The sequence below is a fragment of the Anopheles funestus genome, chromosome 2RL, assembly GCF_943734845.2.
Source record: "Anopheles funestus chromosome 2RL, idAnoFuneDA-416_04, whole genome shotgun sequence".
In the NCBI taxonomy this organism is placed as follows: Eukaryota; Metazoa; Arthropoda; class Insecta; order Diptera; family Culicidae; genus Anopheles; species Anopheles funestus.
Genome location: NC_064598.1, coordinates 94933398 through 94948025, shown reverse-complemented (window position 1 = coordinate 94948025; position 14628 = coordinate 94933398). Strand labels below are relative to the sequence as shown.

Here is a 14628-nt window from a genome sequence, read left to right as displayed (position 1 = left end):
ACGCTCGAATCTCTTCATCTTGGAGCATTTTCGAGTCTGTCCTGCTCTGGCATATTATGGTAACAACAAAAAAAACTTTTGCCGTTTCTTTTCTTATCCCGTTTTTTTGTACTTTTTTTCTTAACCCGCCCGGTTGATGGTGGTGTTGTGGCTTTTACCGCGTGCTGACTTTACGCTTTTGTTGAGTTTGAGTGCACATAAGAGACAGCAAAGAGAAATATAGGCGTTGGAGCCGAACGCTTTCCTTAGCGAAAGAAATTTTAACCTTTCGTCTCGTTTCTTCTCGAGTCTAGTTTGCTTTTTGGTAAATGCACCCCCTACCCACTGGTCGAAAAGTGGGGCGATGGGGCGAAAGGCGAAATTGGCAGCTACAAACAAAAAAAAATCTTCTCCCGGCTGATACGATGGTACGAAGACGTTACACTAAGGTTGAATGTGTTTGTATTTCAGCATGAACTATTCGTAGCATAAGCTTCTTGTTACACTTGCATCATCAACAACATTAGTATTATTACTGAATTTTTTTAGTATTTTCTGTTTCACCTCTTTTAAAAGAAATCATTGCTGCAAACACATTTTTACCAAATTTAAGTATTTTTTATACCACAAAAACTTCAATCGTTTAAACAGTGATTGGAATGGAGGGCGGTACAGTCTCGATTCCGATTTCGCTCGGTTTGGAAATATGTTTCAAACGAAACATAACGCATCGACAAACGCGAATAGGGTACAACATACAACAACAAAAAACAACCATATGACTGCGAATGTTTTCGAAGCAAAGACGCATTTGGCCTGAAGCTGTAAGAGAGCGGGACAGCGATAACGAGCAAGCTAATAAGTGTAAAGAAGCGAACTAGTGCGCTTGAGATGAGGAACGTGGCGATTAATTTTTGGGGAGCTTTAGCCTCTTTCTAAAACAAAAACTCGTGCGGCAAGACACAGGAAGCAAGGATGATGATGAAGCAGCAAGCCGCAACAACAGCAACAACAAACCTAGGGCTTCCCAATTCGACATACGGTTTGGGATGAAACTTGTGGGGGTTGCAGCAACCCCCACCCCCGGGGGGTGGACGTGGTAGGTGGTAGCGAAAGAAAGAGAAACAATTAAAATTTTATTAAGAGATTTTATTAACGGAGAACCAGAATCTCCCTGCACAACAGCAGAAGAAAAACCAAGAAAAAAAAGGAAGAAGCAATACATCTTGGAAGCAACGAAAGCTCAAGGAGTTGTGGAATGGAGTATCAATAAAACAAAATAACGCACCATGCGAGCTAAAGAATGTGCCTTTCTTTGTTGAATGTGTGTATGCGTTTTTTTTTTTTGGGTAGACACCGAAGTGATGTTATGGTATGGGTGTCGATCGTTTTTAGACGATCGGACGAAAAAGATTGATGAAGCCCACGGCGCGCAGTACTCGAAACCCGGCGACGACGTAGCGTAGGGCTGCGTATACCGAGAGCGAATGCATTAGGGTGTTTCTAGGGTGTTTCACTAAGCCTTTCGCCGAGCTCAATTCCAAGCTCCGCCGTAGCAGCAGCACACGCGCCAACCAACTCTTGTTTCCCACCGCTTTCTGGCCTTAACTCTAATGCGAACAGGATGATCATCGCAATCGTTTGCTTGGTTCGTTTTTTTGGACAGCTCATTACGCAGGATTCATGCAACGAAAATGAGGTTGCTTTGTTTCCAAAAATTTGGAGAGAAAAATGATTAAATAATGTACGCTTTATGTGAAGCGATACTACCCACTGCGTACTATATCAGGTGATCAAGGATTGAATTTATTCTAGCATTTGCTGGTGTACAGTGACTGTTCCTATTAAAACAAAGCGAAGCTTGGGCTTCGTCCACTAACCATTATGGAGGTTCATAAGCGTGGAGGCACCCTAATGACTTTAGGAAGCCAAATGGTAGATGGACGGCAACTTCCAAACGGCAAACAACGGCTTACAGTGTTGTCTGTGGCACCGACAACGCTCCCACGAATAAATCTCTCCACCCCGACTGATGGAATGTGCTGCTAGGCAATTGTGCAGGTGAAAGGTAGTGTAAGTGCCAGATGCTTTGAACCGTCCAGTGAGCTGTCGCTTCTTTTGGCGTGACGACGTCAACGCTTTTATGTCAGCACACGGCGGCCGGTGATAGGTTAATGTGCCGTTTTTGGCGTACAAATGTGTGCTTTTTTCCTCTCATAATGCCTACTACCTGTCTGGTGCAGTAGTAACACAATTTGGTGAACAACAAGCAGGCTAATCGGTAGCCTTCGGTAGCCGTCCCCTTATCCTGAAGGTAAATTCCCCTTCGAGCGTAATTTGCCTTCCCCCTACGGAGGGAGATCCTTCAATACGCAAAAAGTAAGTTTTTAAGTGCTGTCGACAAGGGATGGCAATTTTGTGACATTATCAACACCTTTCTTTGCCTGTGGGTGATATTTTGTCGTGGTGTCAAACGAGGTTTTTATGTATGTTTTTGCAAGCTTCCGTTTAGCACCTGCCGGGACGAATAGTAGAAATGATATGAAAAAACTTTAAATAAAAATTTTATTTGGCTTGCGTAAACTTGCATAACATAAAAATGACCATTTAAACATACAGTAAATAAAATGTACTTTACAAAAAAGGAATTTATGATCCTTCGAATAAAGTAAGATTAAACGAAAGCTTACCATATGGTGCTGATAGGAAGTAGGAAGTGAATGAAGTTGTTCAACAACATAACCAGATATCTGTCTTTAATCACTTCAAAATAATCCTTTTTTAGTCCTTTTTAGTAAACATAGGATTTAAACTGAGATCTTAGATGTTTTATTTAGAATTTAGAATTAAAATTAGATTATGAAATTAATGAAGACTCGTTGGTAGGTAATAATTATGAATAGAACCGGGCTAGAAAAGATATGGAGGCGAATATCCAGATAAGTGTAGTGAACTCAACTATTCTTCAATGAATTCTAAATTCATCCTGAGGTTTTCTGACACGCGCATATTAAGAAGGGAGGAACTAAATGTGTTTTTCTTTTATATTACAGCAATAGCGATTTTTAACAAAAATATCTCAAAAGCAGCATAGAAGGATGTGTCATAATAAATAATTCTATTTCTTCGTGCATCATTCTCTGTGTCGTCGAAAATACCGTTCGGACGAATTTGAATAGCCTTCCCGTAATTAAAGTGAAAAATTGCCCCAAAACGAATGGTATGGTGGAGTTTCTGCTCTCATTTGAGGTGCGATATAGTGTTTGCAGAAACAAAAACCAAACAAACACAGGACACACTGGGGTGGAGAAAGGGGAGAAGGAAAAAAATGATCAAAATAGCTTCTTCCGGGAGGCCACACCGACGCCGATGAGAAAGATGTACGTTGACAGATAGCAGACTGGTTGCTGTTGCGACACACGATCACCCATTTTTTTTTTGCTCGACCACGTTGAACACTTTGAATTGGTAGGATAAATAAATCTCCAGCCAGCGATAAACATCTTCCGAAACCGAATTCTAAGCTTTTGAGTCTAGTTTCGGGTGGTGATACATTTTCCACGTTTGACTACGTAAGTAAAAGATCGGACCCTAGCGCATCGCACCGACCGGCCGGCCGGGGGGGTAAATAACGGGGAAAAATGAACTCGCAACTCGGTGTATCGAAATGAATGCGCTTTCCCTGCCGTACCGTAGGGCGCAATAGATCTTTTCCCGGGCGAGTCAGAAAACAAAGCAATAGATCAACCTTGCGTTGCGTGCATGTCCAAAATAAATGGATGGAGTCTAAAACGTGGGGATCAATGTCGAAACGTTTAGCTCACGCTCTTCTTTTGGGGTAGTAGCGCTGTTGGAAATGATGTGCTGTTGCGTGTGCGTTTCGAGAGACGGGAAGTGTCTATTCCCGAAAATTACCCCCCTTCGTACCTATTGCACGGCAGAAAAGTTCGGCATACAGTGACATTCCCACGGCGACATTCCTGGACCGGATTTCCCACAACCGTCTTTAAGTTGGTCGCGTCCCGCAGGCCATCGCGTAATTGGATCTTCAAAAAGTCGACAAGAAATAAATCACTTCCTGCAGCAGGCACCACCGAAGCAGCCGAACCGTACGCAAACGATCTTCATCATTCCCCGTAGCTAAGAGCGTCATCGTAACGCCGACTTTAGTCGTTTGTCGTCGCTGTTGGCGCGTTACGCTTTCTCCCCAGCAGCGTGTTTCGGTCTCAACATCGCCATCTAATCCGGTTCTGTGTGGCAACCACACACACACACACACACACCAACATCCTCATGAAACTGAAGACAAGCTGGTGGCCCACGCTCACAGGGTCGCACGTCAATCGGTAGCCGGAAATGAAACCGATCGTACCGGAATTCGGAAGATGCAAACCTTCGCACACGCATGTGTCTGTGAGGGATATGGAATTGGCCAGAAGCATAAAACAACACTGTCCCCTCTCCTCCCCACCCTCACCCCCCTTCTCCTCCCAAAACCTCATCTCGCCGGAACGATGCCTTCGAGTGCAATCTTTCATTAATTGACACCGTTACGATGGAGCCGCACCAAGGCATCCGATAATCTGTACCAGTGTGGTGAAATGTCACCGGTGGCACTCGATTGATGACGGGACTAGCGCACCAGCAGCGCAACCGGCAAACCGGGCCATACGAGAGAGAGAAAAAAACACAAACAAAGCGTCAAACAAGCGCGAAGTAAACGACCGAAGGGATCTGTCATGTTGCATTCCGCTTATCTCATCTTCCTGGTGCCGGCGCACACCATTCGACCACCATTCCGCCCGTGTGGGTCTGGGTGTTTTGTGATTCAAGCAATGAAGTGAAAATGGAAATTGAGAGCCGAAAGAAACGAAATCGGTAACATCCCTTCGCGGTTGCACCCCTTGGCGCTCGGTGTCTACGATCCAGGCGTCGAGGTGCTGCGGCAAACCTTAGGATTGCGATAGCAGTAGTGGTACTGTAGTAGCGGCAGTAGTAGTAACGAGCGGATGAACGGATCGTCGCGATCGACGTTGCGTTGGACGAACCGCTTTTTTTTCTTTTAGCAAAACCCTGCTGCACAGGCCATAGGCCATATGGCAGTGAGGCGCAGCGGCAGCGATAAATAAACATATATAATCCCAGACAGTAAATAACAAATGTGACTGTAATATTTTATACCTTTGGCATCGGAGGGTTTTGCGCTGGGTGCTGGGTCCGCCCGCAGCAGCCACAACAGCATTCGGAGTAGATCTCGGTCGTCTTCCTCCGCATGCATCTTCCACGCACGATCGTGGTGATCGGACATGAAGGGGAGGTCGGTGTGGCAAACAACTAAAGACGACGGAGGTAGGTAGTGTTCGTACCGATCAGCTCGTTCGGCGTTTGTTCTTTTTCGCTCGGAGCTGGCTGGGTTTGTTCTGCGCACCGATACCGATGTGCAGAACATTTCCTCGTGTTTCTTTAGATTTGCGTTCGCGTTTGGCGAAAGGAGAATCGTGTTGCAAAAACAACCAGACAACATCTATCGACTTGATGGGGTTTGATCAACAGACGAACAAACCCGGGACCGTGTCTGTGTGTGTGGAGGAAGGATTCCCGTTTTCGTTTAATTTCGTTAGCGAAAGAAGGAAAACCACGCGCGTTCTTCATTCGTTTCACCTAACAGGGGTACCAACAAAAAAGGCACACAAAACAACAAAATGCAATACAAAGCGTGCACGAAACTGCTAAATTCTAACATTTTCCTTCACTAATCGAAAGCGATCCATGTCGGTTTTCTTCGAGTGATATACTCTACATCTACATCGGAAACTGTTCTAACAAGAAAATCCATGCCCGACACTTTGGGGGTGGTGCAGGCTTTATTGTATTAACCATTTGTCTTGAGATCAGACAAATTCTCTTCAAGAAAAAAAAATCCGCTTATCGGCTCAAGAGGCGCTGGAATGCTATGGTGGATGTTTCTATTGTCCACAACTCTGTAGCACAAGACCGAACTACTTATACGGAGCATACGAAAAACAATCACTGGCAGTCTGCCCTTTCACGATATTCTCTCTGTGCTGCTTATCGTCCTATTTATAATATTTGATTGTTCTTGTTCCAGAGACCCAAAACTTGGCACATTAAAAACAAAACGTTTCACCACATAGTAAGTGGAGAGACCTGAATGAGACCTGAATGAGGAGTTAGGAATTTATGTGAAATGTCTACTTGGAGATATTTAATCAAAACGTTACAGGGTTTCTTAGCTCAAGCTGAAAGTTGCAAATTAGAACTATTTCTGGGTTTCCTGGGGACGCGAAATTCTTCCCATTTTTTGAGGATGGGAACATCTGTTATATCATCTCACAAAAGCTTGCAAAAGTTGGAAATAATCCAGCTCCACCTTTAAATATTCAAGTTCAACTTAATCTGAATTTCCAGAAATGGCTCCAATATGTCCTCAAAGTTTTCTATAGAAATTTTAAGGCAACAAATTCTTAAAGGTCCTCTATTCCTTGGTATTCTATTCCTTGAAGGGCCGTATTCCTTTCAATTTGAACTTGAATATGTAGAGGTCGATTTGAAATCTTTCCAATTTTCAGCTATAAAAGCTTTCTCGACAGAATTGTCATATCGGATTGTAAAGATGAAATCCTTGAGAAAACTTGGGAAAGCTTGAAAGAATTTTCATCTACATCATTTAAAAAAAACCCAAAAAATTCTTAATCTTTACCACCTTTACTAGAAAACCCTGTAAAGATCCTAATCAGAACGAAAAGCTCATGTTATTCAAGCTAAATATCGTTTTTTTATTTATTTAAAATAAAACTTTATCCACCGTGAGGTGAAATGTGCCGACCAGCTTGAGTTGGCATTTGTCGCCATCAACTTTCCTTATCCCTTGAGCAATCAAGGCCTATGATTTGGTGGCGAATGGGTGAAAAAAAAAACGGATGCCAAAACGGTCGCACCGTTGATGGTGATTGGTTCCATCATGCTTTCGGTATGTTGAGCGTGACGAATGGTGTCCCCCGAAATGCCGTATGCCTCCCGCACTGCTCAAACCAAAAAGACATAAACAACGCATTTTACGATGTAAAAACCGGAATACATTTTAGCGAAACGATGGGAACGGTTAGCTAAAAGCCCATATAAAGCAACCCTTTTTGCTTCCTAATGATTTTGATTTGCCTAACATTTGCGAACGGTGGTTTTTGGTGGACGCATTCTAATCGTGTGCCACCGAACTGGAAGAAAGATGAATTCTTTATTCGACGGCACGTCCCAAACGTTATGGTGGCCTTCCGATGTGACCTTTTGCGAATGCAGACTCTGTCTGTCAGTGAGTAGATATGAGAGATGTTCGCCATCGATTGATAGTGAGTGTGGCTGCTCAGCGTACTAATCTTAACCAGGCAAACCGGTGGGGGGGGGGACAGGCCACCTTTCAACGGTCGTATAAAATAAGAAACACATGCACGTTGTGTCTCGCGCACAATGGGTCGTAAAATCGAAAATTAATTTTTTTTCCTCTTTTCCCCAATTCTCGGGAAGAGCAAGCCACAAGAACCAAGGGAACTGGTGGCCCTACTCTGGCAATTGTTGGCTGCTCACGTTGCAACATCGTCGGGTCCGAGCGAATCCAAGGAGAAGGTGGCTGTCGGACCGTCGTTAATAAATCGTAAAAAAAAAACAAACCCTCGTTGAGCCTGCACATCATATTACAAATTCTTCATCATCGTACACCAGCGGTGCTTCGTTGCCGCACGGTGCAAGCGGTCTAGGCGAGACCGCATGGAATGTACTACACCTTCACGCACGGAAGATGGTTGGTGGAATCAACAGGAATAAAGCGTACACAAAATAACAAAAAATACATTAAAAAAAAGTTTCATTCGTTTCACCCTTTCGACGGTTAAATACCTTTGCGCGGTCTAGTAAACTACGCACCTTACCCTTTTGCAGTAAGGTGTTTTGACCGACCGAATGGTGGGACGATCGTCATCCGATCAGATGATGATGGTTAGAAAATACTTTTACGCAGAAACAATAAAAACCTACGGCAACAAAATATCTTCTAGCGTGTGTTGAAGCGAACCATCACATGACGCAGTGTCCTCTGGATTTTCGCTTATCCAGATTTTCTGTTGAAGATTCATGTTCCTGAGGGTATCAAGTACATTGAAAAACCGATTGGAAAATGTAAAATAGAAAAAGGAGAGAGACCTAAAAGAAAAGAGCTACAGAGTACTCGAAGTTAATTTTTATAGCGTAGATCTGAATAGAAGTTCCATTCCCACAACGACGACGGGTGCACGATTCATCGAAACCGGAAAGGATGCACATAATTGTTGTTAGAAATTAACGACACGAATACGGTGGGTGTATGCCATCAGGTATGGTAGGGTCATTGAAGACGATAAAATCAAACTGTCAAGCAACAGCTACAAAAAAAACAATCGTTAAGACGTTAAGAATAATTTTGAACCTTTTTTTTTGTTCCATATTTTTTCCCTATGTTAGAAAATAATTATCCTCGTGCAGGAGATAAAACGTCAACAAGATGAGGGTTGAGCAGCACCGCTTAAAAACCTTGAAGCAGGACTAGCGAAGAGTGCAATTTGTGTATAAAAATGATGCAAACACCTGAAATGGAACTAATTTGGCACTAATTGTAGTTCTACTGCAATCAAACGTGCTTTTTTTTTGTTTATTCCTCACTGTCTTAACGTTTAAGTGATGATCTGCAATCATAATCTTCACTCCCTTCGGTTGAGTTTTTGATCCATTACACCCGGCACATTCATCCTATCGAGCGATACAAAACTGAAACAGACATTTTGTACAATACAAAATTACCAAATCCTCCACAATGCCTTTCTCACATCCGATCATACGTTTGAAACGCCTCACCTGAATCGTACGGACGATGAAAATGATTGTCTTACCCGTGTCCTTGCTTCTTTTTCTCGGAAATCGATTATTTTGTTTCGAGAGGAAATATAACCCTCGTCCGTTTCCTCCGTGAAACGCATCAAAAAGGATCTTCATTATCTTGATCGTCGAATTTTTTTTCCCGTGGTACCGGAAGGTGAACAAAGCACAAGGCACCCGGCACTTAATAGAAACTGAGCACATTTGGCCAAGCACCCTCCGGCAATGGTTTTGGGACCCGCTGGACGCAACAGCATGGAGTTCGTCTGGTTGGAATTTCGTCCACCATGGCGAAGCTAGAATTGGACCATGTAATTATAGAACAATCAAAAATGCTTGTAACAGTTGGCCCGTGACGTGAATTGGCGGTTGATAATTCACTGTCGCTGAGGTTCGAGTATGTATAACCGAGCTTTGGGGAGCATTTGATTCCTTTATTTCGTTCAGTAAAATGCTGAGATGCGTGGAATTAAATAAAGAATCATCCAGGAAGCAATTTTTATATATGTAAAAATGCATTTCTTATTTCTCACGTTTTTCCTTCCCTAACTCTCAACGTTTATTTTCCATCAAAAATTTTTACCGAGGGATGTTGTCACATTCCTATACAAGCCACCTTTCATGTTTGCTACCAGGTGATGTAATGCGTTTTTTCTAGCACATGCACATGAGTATGAGCATAACGCTCGAAACCCAACCAAGCGAGTGCAGGGGCTTCACCCAACAACTATGATTCATTCAGCAATTGAACTCGTTCACGTTCGTCAGTGACCGACGGCAAAACGTAGCAATGATCATTCCAAATCGATCGAGCAATTAGAACGGCATCGAACCATTCGTCCATGCGCATAATATCATTTAGCGCTCAATTTTATCTTCAAATGGTTTCCCTCCCCACAAAGCCTACCCCCCCCCCCCCCCCCCTCCCTCCAAAAATCACAATCATTGGTCTCTTAAGTTGTTGCATCTCCTACCGGCGAAAGCCCTTTTTTGGCCGTTCATTAAACCATGTTGGGTCATCGCAAATGTTGCCCCGCTAAATGGACAAAACACTTGACTAATTAGTGTACGATCGAATGATTTCTTGCGCCCCTTTCGGTAGTTACCGAAAGCAAAAACCCAACTGGATTTGCAATCCGGCATCAATCGCAAGATACAGGTGAAGCCGCGCGAACAAACACATGGGTGACGTTTGTCAGGGCAATGGGCAAACATGCCGCAGCCTTCGCTTGGTAAACTTCCCTCGCTCTAGGCACGCTCTGGACACACCGGTGTTAAAATCAGCGAAGGGCGGCAATCAACGGACGGCCAGCGCGGTGCATCGATGGGAAGGAAAGTGCATCGGATAGCCGGGAGAGTCGAATGGACCATAAAATTTACGATTACCCAAGAGAAATCCACCGCAGTCGCTGCGGTTTCTACCTCGTGGGTTGTTTTTTTCCTTCTGTTTCTTCAGGCCGCCCGGGCTGCCCGGTTGCAAGTGAGGCTCTAAACAAATAGAGCCAAACAGTAAAAGGCAATGTTGGCGTTTGTCAGCATCAGCTGCAGCGCACAGGTGAACTCAAATATGCCCAGCACACCGTGGCACAAAACTGAACGTGGCGTAGCGATCGAGCGGAAATGTACGCCATGAGCCGCGCGCGATCTTGCCCGTCGATTAGGACGTACCGCACATGTCGGTTGTATGCTGTCGTATCGAAAAGATAGGTAGATTTGCTGTCCGATGGGTGGTGGTTGTATACCAAAAACAAAACAAAAAAAAACAACATATCAAAGAAACAGGTTCGTCAGCGCATCAGCGCCTTTTACATTCGCTCCTGATGAGTGTTTGTGTAAGTGGAGTGACTGTTTCTTTTTCCCAGGGCGATTTTTGGATGCCGCGGAAGCCGTGGATTAATGTTACATTGTTGTGTATGAGCAATAGCAGCAAACTATCACCCCGGTTGGTCCTTTCCCAGTAAATGATCAGTTGATGAAAACAGACCACGGCAGTGGTGCAAAAGATTTGCTGCAAGGTTCGTCGCTTATTTTTTGTGCGTTGAGTCTTTCGTTCCAGCGTGAAGTCAACGGTTGCCGTACACAATTCGCATGATCGCAGCATGTCTTCGCAGGGTGTGCATGTTCCCCCCGTGTGTGCCAATTGCAAGAGAAATTACATAATTATTTACCTTTTCGTACAATTTTCAACCTTTTTTTGTTGTCTGCGCTCGTTTGTGTTACTTTTCTTTCTGTGACACAGATGTTATTACACCAACCACACTGCTTAATATTGGCAAAGGAATATTATGTGTCGCACAATTTTGGTTTCCTTTCAAACTTTATCGGATTTACACAGCATTCGAACTATGTCGTGGATGGGAGCGCAATCACTTGAGCACTTTTTTTTCTTTTCTAGCTAGAATAGCCTTTCTTCGCACTTACATTTGGTTGCCGATTGATACCACTTTCTGCAAGGAACACTATCAGCACAACACTTACACTTTACCGGCACTCAACAATGGCAACATTTTAAGCAAAAATGCACACATACACACACGCACACACTAGCACACGCTGGTGCCATGCCATCCGGTACTGATCATTTTTAGCCTTTCGTTTCAAATCGTACCTCGACTTTTCCACCGCCCTTTCGTGGAAGATCGTGATCTTCAATCGTGCACTAGTGGCAATCGGGTGGGCATATCTCGAGGGCACTTCAACCACTAACCACGCACGCACACTCACCCGGCCGTTGTATGTTGGATGATGCTTTTTTTTTTCTTTGATTTGGCACCTTTTTTTTTTTAATGCACGTTCCCGATCCACCACGGCGGGCAGGTTTACTGCTTGGGTTGGGTTTACTTCTATTCTACGACACTACGATTTTCACTAAACAAACGCTGCAACCGAAACCGCACAACCACTTACTTCACACATCCATTTGCATTGCTTTGTCGCTGTACACAAAAACCGATCGGGTTTGGCCACTCATTCACCCATCCTTGGGCAACGGCAACATCAGCTTCAAACCTGAAAACAGCAAGTGGAACTTTCAGCAGCCGCACTATTTTGCTTCTTTTTGTTGTTGTGCTGCCTGATGCTGGCTAGCCGCGGTTACCCATTTTGCACACAAACCACGCACATACACCACTCTCACGCGTACGATCTCTCTCGATCTATCGCTCTCTTTCGCCCGTTTTTTTTCTCTATCTTGTTTTTACATTGGTGATGCTGGTGCTACTGCTACTGCACGCACGTATCACCAAGCCAACTGGCTTGGAGCGTGGTCTGGCCAATTTATTATTCTTCCTTAACCCGTCCGTTCTTCCTTTCGGTGACAATCGGCTGCAAATAACTTGCGCCAAAAGCGCGACACAGCACACAACGGAACGGAACGGAAAAGGAAAAACGAAACGAAAGCAACTCGAGATGCAACCAAAGACGCAAGCAAAAGAACGAACGGTGGACCAAAAAACATTGCGAGAAAAAAAAATTAAACAAAAAAAAAACCGGTGCCCGAAGGATGGCAGCAGAGCGTTGGAAAGAATACTAAAAATAAATTTAATCTCACTCTTCACTTTAATCAAACGTACGCAAAATCAGAATGTATCCGAAAAATTTTGTGATTAAAATTCCTATTTGCAGCTACAAAAATTTCCTTTTAAAAAATTCTTTCCCGTATTCAACGCGGCCCCAACGTGGCCGTTTCTTCGCCAATGCTGGTATTTCTGGCTGCATGCAACTTTGCCTGCAGCACATGGTTTCGTATCGTATCCCGGCGCATTTCTGCACCGATGCTGCGATGAGTTTTTGTTTGTTGGTTATTTTCCTTAATTTCAGCACCAAACTTCCCTGCGCTTGCCTGCCGACCGTTTCGGACCGCCGGACAAGTCTCGGTTGGTATGTTAGCAGCCGCTGTTGGTGTTGCCTTATGCAGGCACACGGTTCAGCAACCTGGCAGACGATGTACAACGAATGGGCGAGTATTTTGTATTTCGTGCCTTCCTGTGCCTCATCTGTGCTGTTTACAAACTTTTGTTTGTTCTGTCACTTGCTTCCCAAACCCAAAAACACATTGCTAAAACACAAACCGTGACACATTTATATGAATTTTACTACAAAACACAAATTTCCTATTGCTTGTCATTCACTGAAATCGAGGTTATCCTTGCTATTATCACCATCAACGGTTAATGAGATCGTATCACGGCTCACGGATTTACCTTTTTTCCCTCCACACCACCAAACTAGATTCAATCTATTTACACAGACGTTCCTTGATAAGTTGTGCAGCCTGTTTCTAGTTTATCGGCTCCCGTTACCCGTCGTTGCTCGCAGGCTTTACAGGCACCGGATGTAACAACCGCGCGCACGAGTTCGTCGGCTAACGTATCGTTGAAGTCTCTCGCTATTGAACACGCTCTATGCCACACAACGCGACACGACGTGCGCTCGTTTGCGCTGCAGTAAACCTTGCTCACCTTTTTTTCTTACGGGGATCGATATTTATCGATCTTTTGTGGCACTATTTCACTAGCAATAGCTAATAAATGCCCCTTGCTCGGGTCAACGGTAGGGCAAATGTTGCTGTTGTAAAAATTTAAACTCAAAAACTACGTTTGACGAATCACGGTCAGATCTGCAGGACGCAAAAATTGCACAAAACGTAGCTCCGCGTGCACAACGTCGTTCGTTCGGTATTTCAACACCTTCGTATTCGGACCACTACTGAACCGCAGGCTGGAGAAAATATTTTCTCACAGCAAAAGACAATCGTTCCTTTCCTCTCGCCGAACGCCACAAACCACTCAGGTTTCGGAGCACTGACACGCAACCTGGCATCAGTACACCAACACACGCAATAATACTCAGCTCACGATCGCACACTCACTCCCGCAGGAGTCGAAACGGCGTGTTTGCACAAGCCAGAACTAGACGGAAGAAAGATCAACCCCGTACGGTTGTGTTGGTGCCGTTGGACCTGCTACGGTGAAAAACCGGGAATGTCTTGGGCACTGTGGGCCGTACTTCGGTTCACCACACTCGGTACACTGTGCTGTTGTGGATGTATGTATGGGTGCATTGGGAAAGCATCATTCCTTCGGCATCGCCGCAAACCGAAACCAAAGGGGGTTGCAGAAGGAATCGATTTGAAAAGCCAGCTTGTGTGTTCCGCTCGCACTGTTCTACCCCTTCGTAAACGTTGTATGTCAGCAACGGTTCGTAAGGTGTATGAGTTCTTCTGGTTGGAGAAGATCACACAGAGCAAGACGAAAAAATCGATCCACCTAAGATACTGCATTTTTCTTTGGGAACGGAATGTGTTTGAAGATTGAAGCCTTTGGTAGGCTTATCTACTATTCGACTTTTAGACTTTGGAAAAATTCTTGAAGAACAGAGTACTGGAGTTCTACCTGGTGTTTCTTAACATAAATATCAGCTGTCTATTTTTGGTTAAAAATCAGGACACGATTACATCGTTTAGCTCACTCCGTACGAAAAGATCACCATTGAAAGCATCCAGAGAGCCCTGGACATTAGTAAAGCTAGACCTCCTTCTTTCATTTGTCGATCAATTCAACCCATCTCATGCGCCGTCTATCGCTTGCTCTTCCTCGCCTTCTGGCGCTCCAATCTTTGCGCAGAAGATCAATTTGATGGGAGGAAAACAAAAGAAGTCGAAAAAGTAGTCATTAGCAGGGGTATGCTGTTAAAATGTTCACTCTGCAGGTATGCGTCCGATCGCGT

At 44.2% G+C, this 14628-nt stretch overlaps 1 protein-coding gene across 1 annotated transcript in view; it reads right to left on the bottom strand.

Annotated features, from left to right (window-relative positions):
• LOC125764649 (protein dachsous) overlaps positions 1 to 14186 on the bottom strand; it is an 83074-nt gene extending 68888 nt beyond the window's left edge. The window contains exons 1-2 of the mRNA XM_049429084.1: positions 13362 to 14186; positions 11070 to 11910 (exon numbers count right to left, since the gene is read on the bottom strand). The gene's annotated coding sequence lies outside the window, so the exon portion shown is untranslated. The remainder of the gene's footprint in view (positions 1 to 11069; positions 11911 to 13361) is intronic.
• Positions 14187 to 14628: the final 442 nt, after the last annotated feature.